The 17,614-nt window shown below is 32.7% G+C and overlaps 1 long non-coding RNA gene across 1 annotated transcript in view; it reads right to left on the reverse strand.

Annotated features, from left to right (window-relative positions):
* The window catches only part of LOC134756860 (uncharacterized), a 206,803-nt gene that overhangs the window by 73,385 nt on the left and 115,804 nt on the right, over positions 1-17,614 (reverse strand). The gene's annotated exons all lie outside the window — the stretch shown is intronic.

The following is a 17,614-nucleotide window of genomic DNA, read 5'->3' on the forward strand; positions in this document are numbered from 1 at the left end:
TTTTTTATACATAACTGCAGTCCATCCAGATTTTATTTTTGTGTATAATATGAGATGAAATCAACAATACTTTGTTTGTATTTTTATTAAATGTATACATACCTATTATACGACTTTGGAAGAATTCTTGTGAGGTGACCTGTTATTAATTTTATTTAGTGCCTATCAGACTGCTATTAGCATCATTTATTGCAGTAATTTGCTTCTTTAAGATTCTTTGTTGGCAGCAAACTTAGGGGTACAAAAGTGAAAAAAATATGTAAATATTGTTTGTGATGTCAACTGAGATCTTCTTCAGGGCATCCAGAAATACAGGATGAAATTTTGCAGAACTATACAGATTTTGCTATATCAGAGTCAGCAGAAAAATTAAAATATAATCTTTAGTTGTTTGTGTGGCATTTAGCCATTCCAATAGGTGTATAGAAATATTGAATTATTATTTTATATTGTGTTTTTATGATGACTAACAAAATGCAATGTTTTCATGTCCAGGGACCATTTAGATATGCCCTTTTGTGAAGTTCTTGGTGTGTCCAGAGAAAATATAATTACTTAAGGCAAAAATTTTAAAAAGTAGAGTTAACCAAATAATGATTATCCACATACTGAAGCTATTTATAAAGATGCTGGATCTCCATAGGAGAGTCTCTGTGTTTGAAAGAAAAAAAAGATACATGTCCACTAAAACACTTTCAGCTTTTTTTAACATATACACCATTGATAATTCCTGAACTAATGATTTGAATATAATAGATGTTAGTACACATTGGTTGAATTAAAAAGTAGCTTACTCTATAAAAGACAAGACATTGCTGCAAGCCTATTGTTGGGAACAGGTCCCCAAATCTGGCCATAAACTGGCTCCAAAACTGGCCATAAACAAAAACTCTGCAGCACTGTGACATGCTCGTGATGGCCATGACGCCCACGCTGAAGGTTGTTGGTTTACCAGAATGAGGGCAAGGAACACCTGCCCCACCCAGGGCAGAAAACCACTTAAAGGAGTTCCTAAACCACAAACACTACCATGAGCAATCTGTGCCTTAAGGACATGTTCCTGCTGCAGATAACTAGCCAGAGCCCATCCCTTTGTTTCCCATAAGGAATACTTTTAGTTAATCTATAATCTATAGAAATAATGCTTATCACTGGCTTGCTGTCAATAAATATGTGGGTCAAACTCTGTTCGGGGCTCTCAGCTCTGAAGGCTGTGAGTCCCCTGATTTCCCACTCCACAGTCTATATTTCTGTGTGTGTATCTTTAATTCCTCTAGTGCCACTGGGTTAGTCTCCACAACTGAGCTGGTCTTGGCAATCTATATTTCACAAAGATTTACATCCAAAATTAGTTGAACCTACAGTAACCTAAAGACATATTAGCTTAATAAAACATTGCACACCAGGGGAAGTGAAAATATGTCAGTTATAGGTTCTGCCTACAAGAGAAGCAATTCAAAATGGAACATACTGAGAAAGAACATTTGATTTGACTTATGCCAAAGGATATGAAAAGAGTTTTTCTCTCAAGAAATGGGAACATTTATTTCTGATGCCTGATTAATGAAAAAGTCACTATAGAGACAAAAACCCCTTAGTTTGAGAAATTTAATAAATAGATACATAAAATATGAGAAAAATGATACACACACATATGTAGGTCTGTATATATGTGTGTGTACATATATGTATATGTGTGTGTGTGTGTGTGTGTGTGTGTATATATATATATAATATAACCTTCAATTTACCTTTAATTCCAAAAATATAATGAAAGACATGATTGAAATTAGACCATGAAATCAGCCACTTTCTGGGGTAGACTGACTCTGAACAATTTATTCAAGTTACAAGCATGATTTGTTTAAAATACTTTCCTTTCCCCAGTGAATTGCCTTGCCAAAAATTTGTTGATCATATATAGGTAGATCTAGGTATGGAGTCTATTATATTTGTCTACCCTAACACAAATACAAAACTTTCTTGACCTCTGTAGCTATTTGGTGAGCCTTGAAATCAGATAGTGTGCATCTTCCATTCTTTTCTGTGTAATATATTTTCTATGTATATCCTGTTTTTTATATATTCTATTCATCCTTTAAAATAAATAATACTGGGTTTGTCAATTTTCGTTATTTTATTCTCTTTCATTGATTTTTCTTTTTACTATGTATCCCATACTTCCTCCTACTTAATTTTGGATTTAATTTCTTGTTTATTTTCTAGCATCTTAAGGTCAGAACTTAGCTTATGAATGTTACATAGGTTAGAATTGTATTACAGCTGGATTGGAACAGCTTTAAGCTTATCTCCAGCAGTACCTGGATACCTGGTTTAGACTGTCAAGGCTATATACTAACTAACCGACTAACTAATCAACTATGATGTGCTAGGTAAAGTTCAAAACTTTCCTGTTGATACCCAGAGTCAATTTGGTGCTGTCTTTCATACGGTCGAACTGCTTTGTAAGCCTGGCTTGACTACATAGCTAGAGAGGCATAAAAGGCCCCTTTGGGAAAATCTGTATTGAACTCTCCCAAAACCAATATTCATCACAGACATTTTGAGAGTTTAATCTACAGATTAAATACCTCATGTTTTTATTAAACACAGTTATATACTTCTGCAAATGTTGCCACATCACTCACATATGATCACTGGAGATACAGACTCTCATTCTTCTTTTGACTTTTGTTTTCTTCATTTTAATTTTCTTCATTTTTTACTGACAAACGATTTTAAAAATATTTGCATACATTTCTTGCTTTGAAAAAAAAGAGGGTTTTACCATCTAACTTTTTGTAAATTTGTATATCCTATAGATTTTCCGTCTCAAAACAATTTGTCAAATTTAAATATGCTAAAGTTTGATCCTAAAAATGTTTTAAATAATAATACTATGAATAAATTTAGTAAGTTTCTTCTAAATTTTATGACAAACTGATTTTCTATCTTGTAAAATATATCAATTCCAAGGCTGAGCTGAGATTCTTTTCCCCAGCAAATTATTATATTAATAGTAAAATAAGTATGAATTAATCAGGTTTCAAATATTGATGGATATATTCATACTCCAAATATCAGCAGCACACAATATACCTCTGTAAGAAACCTGCACATGTACCCTCTGATTCAAAAATAAAAATTGAAAAGTAAAACAAATCCAACATATTTGAAAATATTAAAAATATATTTATCCCAAGGTTATGGGCACTCTAAACTTTTACTAAAGTATACTTCTGTTTCTTTTGTAGATAAATTGACTAAAGAAAGTTAAAAATGACAGACTCCACTATATTTCAGCTCCCAACCTTTTAGAGTTGCTCTTCTCTCTTTTTGAATCTCATAAACAGGTAAGACAATGAACACTCCTTCATTCTAATCCGAAAGAAGAAATAGGTGTTGTTTCCAATGTCTACTTCAAGTATAGGCCTTTGAAGTCTTTATAGGTACTCTTCTAAGGACCTGACCTCAGGATGAAAAGATTAAAGGAAAAAATAAAGCAAAGAAACTCTGTTCCCCCCATATTTTGTAGAAATGGCATTGCCTGTTTGAGGTCAAAATGTCTTATTTTTACTTCTTTGCTTTTGTCTTTTTTTCCCTCAATTATTGTGTGTTCTATTCTGTACAGATCAACATATGAAATATTTACATGTGATTTTTTTTTGTCAGGGACATGTTTTATGCTTGGGATACAAAAGTGTATAAAACACGATAGTCAATTTTATTCTTCAAGGGTAATGTGTTTACCATTTGGGAGGTTATATATAAATAGGGATAGTTAAACACATATTCTTGGAATAAGGCAAAACCAGGTTTGATCTAAGTTTTATCTTAGACTTATTTACTTACTAATAAAGTATCTGTGATACTTTAAGCATTTACATATTGCAGCATAATTTTTGCCTATTTTAAGGGACAAAATAATCTTCCATTAAAAGATAATGCTAAATTTATATTATATTATATTATATAGAAAAAGTAGATAAATTTTTTTGTCAAATGCCTGGCATATAATCAGTGGTCAGTTATTGCGTGTGCGTGTGTGTGTGTGTGTGTGTGTGTGTGTGTATATAGTATACATAGTAATAGTATATATTATATAGTATATAGTATATAATTTGATTACCTTAGCAGAGTAAGGACAAGTAATATATTCACTGGGAGAATAATTTAAATGAATGTCAAGCCCTCTGCCTGAAAAGACCTAAGGTAGGAGGTCACAGGTTCTCTATAAGCACATGATCTAGCTTCAGCACCAAAAAAACTAGCATTGTCTTCAAGTAAATTCAAGCTATTTATGGAGAAATAGGGCAGAAGTATATGCACACATGACATGGTGCAGACTGTCTGCCATACAAAGGAAGTAATGATGTCTTTCATATTCATAAATGTATATTTAAGGTTGGAACTCATTCTTGATAGCACTGTTTTGAGCTAATCTGTAAAGTGAAGCTTGTACCATTCCTTTCAGCTTTTTCTAAACACTTTAAATTGATTTTTTAAAGAGGGATGCATTTTAAACGCATTTTAAGACTATTATTTTTTATTGTAGTATAATTTATATACTATGAAATGTTTAAATCTTAAGTGTAACATTTAATCAGATTTGATGACAGAATATCAAGACAGAGTATCTTTCCATCACCATGCAGTGTTCCCATGGGCACTTTTCCAGTCAAGGCAGATGAGGGCCCTGTGAAAAAGAAACCCTTAAAATCTCATTTCTCTTTGTTTGAGAGCTCTGGTTGCTCCACATATTCTAGAAACAGTGTTGTCAATTATTTTTTTATTTTTTCCATTATAGTGGGTATTCAGTAATATCTCATTTTGGTTTAATTTGCTTATCTATGATAACTCATGAGGTGAGTTCAGGTTACTGAGGTTGAGTTTATGGTTTTGACATTTCTATGAATTTTTTTATTTGTTTTATTTACCATTGAGAGAGGCATCTTAAAGTCTTCAAATATGATTTGGAGATTTGTCTCTAGTTCCCTATGTTTTTGTTAAATCCTTTTTCTATATGTGGGAACTTTGTTATATGGTGCATATACATTTGGCATTATGTTTTCTTCATTATCAAACTTTTCCTTCATTGCAGAATGGTGGGCTTTTTAGCTCTGATAATACTCTTTACCTTGAACTTTATTTTGTCTGTAATTAGCAGGCCACACTAGCTTCCTGCTGCTTAGTGTTCATATTGTAATTTTCTTTCATCCTTTTATTTTCAACTTATTTGTACCTCATACACACACAGTTAATCTTGTTTTATATCTATTATTATGCTATCCCTCTTAATTAGAGCCTTTGATGCATTTATTTTAATTATTGATATGTTTGGATTTTTTATAATTTACTTCTTTCTCTAGTTGACAAGTAAAAATTGTATATTATCATGTACAGCATGATGTTTTAAAATATGTGTACATGGTAAAATGGCTAAATTGAGCTAATTATGAGTTACCTCATCATTAACATTTTTTGTAGCAAGAACACTTAAAATCTATCCTCTTACCATTTTTAAGATTACAACACGTTCTTATTAACAATAGTCATCTTATTTATAATACATGTCTTGAAGTTGTTTCTATCTACCTAAAATTTCATTTCCTTTGATCAACATTTTTCTAAATTTTCTCATGCTCCCCTTCCCACACTAGCCTCTAGTAGCTATCATTTTAGTCTCTATCTCTATGAGTTAAAGTCTACTCTCTTGATGTTTAATTTCTACACTTCTTATATACTCATTCTCCTCAGTTCCAAATTTTGTGTCTTATTTTTGACAAATTACTTATGTTTCATACCCTTTTATTTTATTGATACATCTTAAACTGTTATTTCTTCTCATTTTATTGGTTTCTTTGGTATTTACAAAATAAATTTTTAACTATCATAGTCTACATCTAAAATTATTAAAATTCACAAATAATTTAAAACTTAATTATAAGGCATTTCCAATTTATGAACTTCATAACAATGAAGAGATTATCTGCTCATTCACTATATTCTTATTTCTATAGGTTTTTCTTCTAGAAAAGCTGTAAATTTTTTTATATTCTTTATACTTTAAGCAGCTAATAGTCTCTACAGAAAATGTTGTCATTCTTTGGATTTCAGTTTACTGGGTTACCTTGTGACCTCAGTTCTCTCACAGGCTCAAAGAATCTAATTTTATAATTTATCTACCTTGATATTACTGCTAGATTGGAAGTAAAATTCTTTTGTGGCTTTTGTATAAGTGGCATATACTAAAGATCTACTTAATTCCCCCAATTTTTAAAAATTAAAAAAATTTTTTAAATTTTTTGCACTTATATTGTGGGTGAGGCATTGTGCTGAGGAAAAAGACACAGGAGTAAGACAGAGCGCTGTCCTAAAAAAATGTATATTCTCATGTGAAAGGCAGATGTGACTACAAATAACAGAAGATTAGAATGGTATTGGCTCTTCTCATGGTCTTCTTTGAAGATTGACTTAGTGCTTTTAGAAAAAAATTACTGGTAATTGTTTTACATATAAAACATTTATATTGTACTTATAATAGTATGTGCTGCTTGAGAATGTATTTCAACATACATGATCTCACACTTCTGCACTCTTCTCCAAAAATAGCATAATTTGCTTATTTAGTGCTTCAATGTTTTCATAGTAAGTCCCTATATAGTACCTCAGTTGATTCTCCAAAAACTTTGTGAAGTCACCTTCAAAGTAACTTGGTAGAATAATAAAAGAGAACATTTTTTAAATAGGAGAGGGATGGATACAATTTGATATATAGTTTTTTGAGATGACAAAGTGGCCGTTAGGTATATGTCAGTATGAGAAAAGCATGCTGTGCTTTACAGTCTAAGTGCCTTAAAATTTGGGGAAAGAGGCCAACCATTCTAGGGTAGAAAAAAACTTTAGTTGATCAGTAGAATTCTTTTCATAGTGTCTCAGTCTTTGCCTGCATTAAAACTGTTCTGGATAAAGGTAGCTTGTGTTAAAAGAAAAACTTCAGCCAAATTAAATTTACAAGCATTTTATTGAGCAAAGAATGATTTGCAAATCAGGCAACTTCCCAAGCCGGAGTAGGCTCAGAGACTCCAGCGCAGTCCCATGGTGGAAGAGGATTTATGGAGAGAAAAAGGAAAGTGACCTACGGAAAATGAAAGTGAGTTGCACAAACAGCCAGATAGGTTACAGCTTGGCATTTGTCTTAATTGAACACGGTTAACATTTGGCCACATTTGATTGGCCAAAACTCAGTGATTGGCACAAGAATAGATTACAGTCTGTTTACATTTCCATTTATGCTATAGTTCACGTTGTACAGACAAACATTTAGGCCAAACTTAAAAAATGTAAGTAGGCAGCTTTAGGATAAACTTGATTTAAAGACTCCCTCCTTTTTGTCATCCTGTCAATTTTGAGAGATTTTCCAAAACTTTAGTCATTGACGGCATTATCACCATTATAAATATATTTATTTGCTCTTGAATATCATAAAATTCATAAGGAATCAAAAAAAGCTTGAATCCCAAAACAATCCTAAGCAAAAAGAACAAAGCCTGAGGCATTATACTACCCAACTTTAAACTATATGACAAGGCCACAGCAACCAAAACAGCATGGTACTGGTACAAAAACGTACACACAGACTAATGGAACAGGATAGAGACCCCAGAAATAAAGCCACATGCCTACAATCACCTGATTTCTGACCAAAACAATATCAAACAGTATGGGGAAGGACTACCTAGTCAATAACTGGTGCTGGGATAAGTGGCTAGCAATATGTAGAAGATTAATGTTGGGCTCTTTTCTTTCACCTTATACAATAATTTGCTTAGGATGGATTTAACATTTAAATGTAAAACCTAAAACAATAAAAATCCCTGGGAGAAAACCAGTAAATGCCATTCTAAACATTGGCCATGACAAAGAATTTATGACTAAGTCCACCAAATCAGTTGTAAAACAGAAATACACAAATAGGACCTAATTAAATTCAAGAGCTTCTGAACAACAACGAAAAAAGAAACTATTAACAGAGTGGACAGAAAACCTACAGAATGGGGGAAAATATCCACAAACTAATCATCTAACAAAGATCTAATATCCAGGATCTTTAAGAAATTTAAAGTATTCATGAAACAAAAAACAACCCTATTAAAAATATGGAAAAGAACATAAACAGAACTTTTTCAAAAAAAAAAAAAGACATACATGTAGCCAACAAATATATTTAAAAATGCCCATCATCACTAATCATTAGAGAAATGCAAATCAAAACAATACTGAGATACCATATCACACCAGTCAGAATGACTATTAATAAAAAATCAAAAACCAACAGATGCTGGCAAAGTTGTGAAGAAACGGGAACATTTATACATTGCTAGTGTGAATGGTACACTACATATTGCTAGTTCATCCACCATAGAAAGCAGTGCAGAAATTTCCCCAAATACTTAAAACTGCCATTTGATTCAGCAATCCCACTACTGGATATATACCCAAAGGAAAATAAATTGTTTAACCGAAAAGATACATACACACTCATGTTCATTGCAGTGCTGTTCACAATAGCAAAGACAAAGATTCAACCAAGATGCCCACCAATTGTGGAATAGGAAAGAAAATGTGGTACATAGACACCATGAAATACTACACAGCCATAAAAAAAGAATAAAATCGTGTCCTTTACAGCAACATGAATGCAGCTGGAGGCCATTATCCCAAGCAAACTAATACAGAAACAGAGAACCAAATACCACATGATCTCACTTAAAAGTGGGAGCTAAACATTAAATACACATGGAAACCAAGATGAGAACAATAGACACTGGGGACTACTTGAGAGGGTAGAATGAGAGAAGCAGCTGTGTTGGAAGGCTACCTATTGGGTACTATGTTCACTATGTGGGTGACTGGATCACTGGTACACCAAGCTTCAGCAACACACAATTTATCCATGTAATAAACCTGCACCTGTACCCAAGGAAATTAAAAGTAGAAGAAAAAAAATCACATTGTATAGTAAAAAAAACTCTAAGAAGTGCCATAAAAGATTATTATTGTTATTATTATTATTGAGACAGTCTTGCTCTGTCGCCAGGCTGGAGTGCAATGGCGTGATCTCGGCTCATTGCAACCTCTGCCTCCCGGGTTCAAGCCATTCTCCTGCTTCAGCCTCTTGAGTAGCTGGAATTACAGGTGTCCGCCACCACGCCCGGCTAATTTTTTTGTAGTTGTAGTATTTTAGACAGGGTTTCACCATATTGTCTAGGCTGGTCTCAAACTCCTCAGCTCAGGCAATACACCCGCCTCAACCTCCCAAAGTGCTAGGATTACAGGCGTGAGCCACTGCGCCCAGCCTATAAAAGATTATTTGATAAAAATGCCATGTTATGTACCAGAGGTGGATGGAGAAATTCCTTGAGGATACTCAATGTTAAATGACGGCACCATTAACAACTGCTTGGACTTTAAATCACATGTATGTTACTGTAAAATGTTAACGTATAATAATTTCATATTCTCTCTCTCTCTCTCTCTCTCTGTCTCTCCTTGTCTACCTTCTGCATATACACATTCACATTCAATAATACCAGAAGAGTAATTTCTAACTTTCTATACAAGTTCTGGTGATTCAACTTTTTAATATAAATTAGCATTTCTTTGGCGGTATGTAGCTACATTTCTCTAACTATAGAAAATAGAAATATACTCATCAATTACAAATATTTTACTATGCTTTAAATTACTGCTTTACATGTTGTCTTACAATGCTTTAAACTAAAAAATAATCATCAGCATGGTTGTTCTCATAGTTCACAAACTACAGATTCTAAAAACTATTATCCTATCTACATAATACATTATTAGTAATTCCAAGCACCATCAATCTACTTAATTTTCTCTATGACTTTTTTCTCACCTGAACATAGCAAAATCCATTGAATTTTTCTTTTAGAATCAGCAACTCTGAGCTTTTCATCCAAATATTTTGCATGAGATTGTGTATTTAGATAATTCACCACTCATATTTTGTCTTATTTCACAGAGAAATTTTTAACAATATAATACTCATTTTTCTTTATAATGACTATCCTATGAGACTAAGTTTTTAAATGAATCGTGAAAACCTTCATGATAATAAAGCCACGTCAACTAAATTAACCTAGATGATCGTCATCAGAAAAAATTGACTTCTAATGGGGTAATATAATGTTGTTCCTTAAGCCCTTCCTGTTTAATTTTTATCTGAGAAATTTAGAATAATTTGTTAATTAAACTTACACATTCTTTGCTATTGTGAAGCCATCTATCTATAATAATCTTTTAGCACTATTTTTCAGTGAAGACTCCAATAATCTGCTAAAGCTTTTATTCATTTACGGTCATTTAGGCTATCTAAATTGTATTTTCATCAGTCTTACACTTAAGCATTTAAACCAATATTTTTAGAAATTCAAACTATTATACATTTAGTAAATATTATCAGGGCGAGATTGTTTTAACACATTTTCTTGTGCCTATCAGGATGTAGGTAAGCTCAAAAGTATGTGGACAATGCTATGGTATATTGCTTTAGGCAATAAGGGGGATTACAAGTCCCACACATTAGAGATGAATTTCAAAAAAAGATTTCTTCATGACAGTTCTGTGCACAGATATGCTAGATTACATAAGTAGATACATTTTACCTCAAAAATATCTTATCTGAATTATACAAAATTCTCTTCACATCTGAAAAAGCTATGAGATTTAGAACCAACATTCTACACATAAAAAAAAATCTACTATGATTTGAATGTGAATGTGTCAATAGAATTTCATGTGTTGGAATAGTAATTCCCAAATTTATATGTTGATAAGAGGTAGGGCTTTTGGAAGTGATATGGTTTAGATTTGTGTCCTCTCTCAAATCTCATGTCCAGTTGTAATCCTCAGTGTTAGAGGAGGGGCCTGGTGGAAGGTGATTGGATCATGGGGGCAGATTTCTCCCTTGCTGTTCTCATTGTAATGAGTGAGTTCTCACAACACCTGGGTATTTAAAAGTGTATGGCACTTCTCCCCTCTCTCTCTACCTCCTGCCCTGGCTATTTAAGACATGCCTGCTTTTCCTTCGACTTCTGCCATAATTGGAAGCTTCCTGAGGCCTCGGCAGCCATGTTTCCTGTACAATCTGTGAAATCGTGAGCCAATTAAACCTTTTTTCTTTACAAATTATCCAGTTTCAGGCATTTATTCACAGCAGTGCAATAATGGACTAACACAGAAAAAGGTACTGCATGAGCTCATATGCGGAATCTAAAAAATATGTAACTCTTAGAAGCAGAGTGGAATGGCGGTTACCAGTGGCTGAAGGAAGGGTATAGGGAGATGTTGATCAAAGGATAGAAGGTTTCAGTTACTCAAGATGATTAAGTTCTTAAATATTATATAGTGTAGTGATTATATTAAATAATAATACATTTTATACTTGAAAATTGCTAACAGAGAATAACTTTCAAATTCTCCCCACAAAAATTGATAAGCTTGTGAGGTGATAGGTGAATTACCTTGCTTTTGAATATTTCATAATCTATAAATGTATGAAAACATGTTATATACCTTAAATATATAAAATTTTTATTTTATATATATGCCTTAATAAACTGAAAAAAGAAACTAAGACTATAGTTTGAAAGCAGATTGTTAAAATAGCACTAACGAGAGCTTAACAATTGGATTCATCCCTATTTCCACATAATTTCTAGAGAAAAGGAAATACATCACAGCCGTCTTTGATGATAACATTGCTCCCTCTCAGTTCTATGGCATTAGAAACTTTGGAGCTACTTTTTGAGAAGATGAAATCTGCTGAGACTTGTCAACCTCCACGCTCTGTTAACTTTATCATTTTGAGAAGTGTTAACAAAATAAAATTCATTTGTTTACTTCCTACTTTTGGGGAAAAAATCAGCATTTCTAGAAATCATCTTATTACACAATTTCCTTGTTTTCAATGATCTTATTTCAGTTGAATTTAAAAATACTGATGATTGAACATATAACGGATACCTAAGATGAAGCAAAGAATATAAGCAAACAAACACCAACAATAATACACAAAGAACACACACACACACACAATTCACTTTAGATACAATACTTTAAGTTTTAGATATAAGTATTTCACAATAATTTGCATTGCTATGGAATTGGGGCAGTAAAAATATGTTATACCTTCAATGCATAATTAATACAAAATAATAAGAGTTATATCCCTTTCACAGACAGGTGAGCCACATAAAGTATTAAAAGGGGAGGTTCAGAGTATTTGGACTACTATCAGTAATTGAATTCTGGCTCTCAATTTCAACAACTTTCTACACTATATCTAAATTTGACTAACACATGTATGTAAAGGCTGTATGATTAATAGTAAAATAATACAATCTGCTCCTGGGCATAAAGTTTGTGTGATAAAGGATGGCTTGTAGGATTTTTTTGTAATTAAATTTTATGTGAATACTGGAATTCTCAAAGTAATGTTGTGCTCTTAATATCTTGAAAAGGGATTTTATCCAATTTAGAGAGACAGAGTTTATCTGCTTCAAAGGGTCATTTTTTATTTTCAGACAATATTGTTCCAAGAAATATTTGATAATGGGATTTCTCTTGATAAGTATCTAAAGATATTACTAATGTTTTTTGAAAGTTTTTTTAAATACTGACATTTTTGTTAGAGTTATTAGATGTATTTGTGTATTTTCTTTCATTTATCAGTTGTAGAGTAGACACAGTTGATCCCCTTAGACATTATATGTCAAAATATCCCCTTTAGAATGAAGTTCCACTACTGGTTCTTCATTTTATGTAGTTTACTAATATATATCTTCAAAGCTCTGTTCGTTTAAGTGAGAGGTCATCAATTAGAAGCATGCAGTGGTGAAGCCAGGCTTGGGGGATTGTCAGAGAAGAGAAATGTCACTATCAGCTTGGTATTTATTATTTAAATTGCTTTGCTAGGGCCCCTGACAAGCTCATTCTGAATCTGCAGGTATGTGGATATAATAAAGAAGCAAAACATCATTATCTTCAATAGGCATTGGCAAACTTTTTTTTCAAAGTCCAGATAGTAAATATTTCAGGCTTGTGGTCCATATAGTCTCTTGCAATTACTCTACTCTGCTACTATAACACAAAGGTATTTGTAGTTGGCACATAAATGAATGAGCAATGTGGGTTGTGTTTCTTAAACCATGTTCTACTTATCTTTTCTATCTTCAGCTGGCAGTATCTGATATGTGACTTCTGTTTAATCAACATTTATTGGATTAAATTGGATGCAATGGAATTGCATTGAACTGGAATACAAAATGTTTCATGTAAAAATAATCTACTTAAATCACTTTATTTTTCAAATAAAGACATGAAAGCCTAAATAAGTGAATTACTTGTATTCAAATACTGTGTGAAAGAAACTATTATAATTTTCAACAAAAATGTTTTATTTCATCCCAGTATATTTGACTTATCAGAAAACTATCTCAAGATATTACTGGACAAATAATACAATTTCCTGAAAGGACTTGAACTGTTTGTTAAATGATGCTTCCTTTTTTTTTTTTTATTGACATTAGAGTTGACCCTTGAACAACCTGAAAGTTAGAGGTCCAGAAGGTTAAACAGTCAAAAATCCACATATAACTGTTGATTCCCCAAAACTTAACTATTAATAGCCTATTGTTGACTGGAAGCCTTACTGGTAACATAGTAAATTCACACATATCTTGTTTGTTATATGTATTCCATACTGCATCTTTACAATAAAGTAAGCTAGAGATCAGAAAATATTATTCAGATAATCATAAGAAAGAGAAAATACATTTACTATTCATTAAGTGGAAATGAACCATCATAAATGTCATTACCTTCATTGTCTTCACATTGAATAAGCTGAGGAGGATGAAGGAGAGGAGGGCTTGGCAGGAGCAGAACAGGTGGAGGAGGTGGCATGGGAGGCAGGAGAGGCAGGTGCATTCTATGCAACTTGTATTGAAAAAAATCCACATGTAAGCAGACCCAGGCAGTTCAAATTTGTGTTGTTCAAGGGTCAACTGTATATCTACGTAATTCTCATTGTATGTGAGAACACCATGTGCTGAGGAAAGCATATTTGAAATTAAATGTAAAGGAATAAACCTAATTGAAAAGGCATGGTGAAGGAAATGCTAAAATTTACTATTTCAACATAAATTTTAATAATTATTCTAAAATACACAAAATTTGGAAAATTATGAAATATGTGTGTACACATTTAATTAATTCATCCATTTATTTGTTGGTGTCCAGTAAGCAAATCTATTTGTGTCTATTATGTTTGATGTCATATTTCAAGCATCACGGTTATAATTGTGAATAAAAGAGGTGCAGGCCTTTGTCCTCATAGAATTAATAGTATATTGATAAAAAAAAATACAAAGTTACTACTTGGTTGCTTATTATGTGCTAATTTGATAAACATTTGAATACTGCCTTTTTATTTGTATTGATAACATAATGAGTTTTATAAGAATATTGAACATTAAATAATTTAAAGCATAGAATAAAGAGCATGGGCATGCACACATATAAATTTGTGCTTTATAAAATGATTATTACAAGGATTTCATATATAGGGTTCCATGCATAACATGTTGATGTTTTTAATATAAATTATTATGCATACTATTTTATTTGCTTTTAAATTTATAAAATCAAGTATTTGAAGCATGAAAAATAAAATAAATAGAAAATGTTTCTATTTATTTCTCTATCAATCTTTCTGTTACCTGGCTGCTTTGATAGTAGTAAACAAAATGATTTATGTTTTCATGTTTATTTTGTATAACCTCAAGATGCATATTTACCAATTTCCTTTTTGAAATTTATTGTGATGATTCAGTGGTATCTTGTCTACTAAGAGTTTGACCCTTAATTTCACATCATCTGCAAAACATAGCTGCAGAAATTGGGTTTTCATTAAGAAACTGGAGAAATTAAATCCTTTGTTGAAACATTTGTATAATGTTTAATATTGGTCTATAAATTTATTGGTATGACAACTGACACATAGTGACAGAAAAATAAATTTATTTTTACTTGTCCTTATGTTATTAAAAACAGAATTTAACACATAATGATTTGCTAATTAAATGGGATCATCTATGCCCACACTCACATGGCACCCTAAGTACTGAATAAATGAAGTTTCCCTTGTTTGTTTATTCATAAAATCTCTATGTAATGTATTATGCTGCATTTGAGTCTTCCTCAGTGTTTAACAATTTATTTCTAGCTATTTTTCTAATATTTTAATGAAAAGTTTTATATTTAATGCACTTACCAGATACAATGAGAGCTTTTCCCTTCAAAATAGGTCATTCCATTCCTCACCTTTCCTATTGATGTTATTTCTGGTTGTGTAGTTTCTCAAACACTGTTTAGTTTCTACACAGTTTTTTTGGATCAGACCAACTTCTAAAAAGGAAGCTCAGCTTCTCATAAGGAAGCTCATGACTCTAGGAAAATTCAATCTACACACACAATTAGGAGTTTTAAATTCTCCAATCATGTGAGTTTTCAGAATTTGACTACCTTAATTTTGAATTAAACATTGAAAATATTTCACGACTTGACACATAATAGGTTTAAATCTAGTGAACTTTATTATATTCCCTCAGAGTTATACATTATTTTATGACAGAGAGATATAATTTAATTATTACAATATTTTATCTTGTATACTATATACATGATACATATTAAACAAGTTTTCATTTACTCAAATATTAATTTTTTTATTCATACCACATATTATGACTTTGTGGAACATAAAAGATAAGTATGCCCCATAAAGAGTTCCATAGTTTTACAATAATGCATGGATTTCAACATAGAATTAAACGGTTATAGTGAAGTAATTTATGGCAGCTATATAGTGACTAGCTCTGTGCCATCTATCGATCCATTCTTTCAAGGATCCGTTTTTTTTGGTGGTCCCATAGAGGATGGGACTGACCTTTACACAAATTTTGTTTGATGTTGAGATGGACACATGCCAAGATGTTATAAAAAGATGTGTTACTCACATATTGAGGCTTTTTGATAGCAGAGGAGACTCCTATGTTAGTGAAAAAATGACTTCAACAAAGGAAAGAGCAAGTGGCTTGTGTGTGTGTGTGTGTGTGTGTGTGTGTGTGTGTGTGTAACAGATAGTGGGCCCTGAGGCAGAGTTGCGACACACTGGTTGGGTTTGTCTTGCTTGAATGTCCTCGTTGGTTTCAAGGGAGTGAGTATCTGGCCTTTCTTAACAACTTGTCCAGATGTGAGACAAAAGAGAAACAACAAGATATAAAATTTATTGGGAGTCAAACATCCAAAATTAAGTTACATTATTTTCTACCCTTGATGTTTAAATTTGAACTTATTTAAGTAAGGCATTGAAGCACACAGCTTGAAACCAGTAAGAAAGATCAATGTCCTGCTGAATGCCACGTAATGGAGCCAATCATTTGGCATTTTGTGAAGGAGAATGTGTGTCTTGGTCATTATAAATGATATCTTGAACTTTGAAGAGCATAAAGAATTTCTTGTCAATGACTTGTGTTGTGGCTTTAGAATGTGCAGAGATGTGTGTGGCTTTAAATTATATTTTTGGCTATCTGTTAGGGCAAGAAATTACCAGAGTTCTTTACCCTAAAGGAGCAACTTGAATAAAGAATTGTTGCCATTGGTTGGACCAGAACTCAGGCTATTAGCAATGGCCCAAGAGTCTATAAAATGTGTAGATGGAGCCTATTGTTGGCCAGGGAATCCTCTAAAACTAAGGCGACCGCCTGAAATTTAGCCAATACTTCTGACCCTTGGGTATTATCCTTAATGAGAGATATCCTGGTTAGGAGGTGGAAGGCAGCAGCTCTCCAATGGCTTTCACCATGCACGATGATATCATTGTCATACATACAGTATGCAGGACTCCATTTTCTGTCCACTTAGTTTATCCCAAGTTGTTCTCCAGTTGAATGACAGGCCTGAAAGAGGGGTGGCCTTCTATTGTTTCACTGCATCTAGCAAGGGAAGCAATTTCTAATTCTAGGTGGGATGAATATGCCAGAGGTCCTAGATTCTAGTCTATCATTTAAAGTACCACTTTGTCTTCCATAGCACATGAAAATCTTTCATGCTTTGGCATATTATGGGATTAAATTCAGAAAGCTTTTTTTTTTTTAATCTGCCACAGTTGCTGCCTCCATGACTCAGTCATAGTGGGCAGCCAGGTATGGAAAGTCATAGTCTCAAGGCATGTAATAGTATCCATGCCCAGAAGAACCCAGCAAGCAGCTATTAGATAATGCTCTAATGGTATGTAGTGCAGGGCCAAGAAGGTCAGTTTTTGTATCAGAAGTCCATTGTTGGAAAAGAGATTCCAACAGACATGAAAGGAAATCACTAAAGCCTCTACAAGAAAAAACTCTGAGGGACAGAGGAAGTCTAACAGGAATGTCTGTTGTATTGCAATTTGGACAGATTCTGGAGTTTTCTTTTTAGTAGCAGTCTCATTTTAAAATGACTGAGTTAGAAATATTAGCATAAATAG

The sequence above is a fragment of the Gorilla gorilla genome, chromosome 13 (assembly GCF_029281585.2).
Source record: "Gorilla gorilla gorilla isolate KB3781 chromosome 13, NHGRI_mGorGor1-v2.1_pri, whole genome shotgun sequence".
Taxonomy (NCBI): Eukaryota; Metazoa; Chordata; class Mammalia; order Primates; family Hominidae; genus Gorilla; species Gorilla gorilla.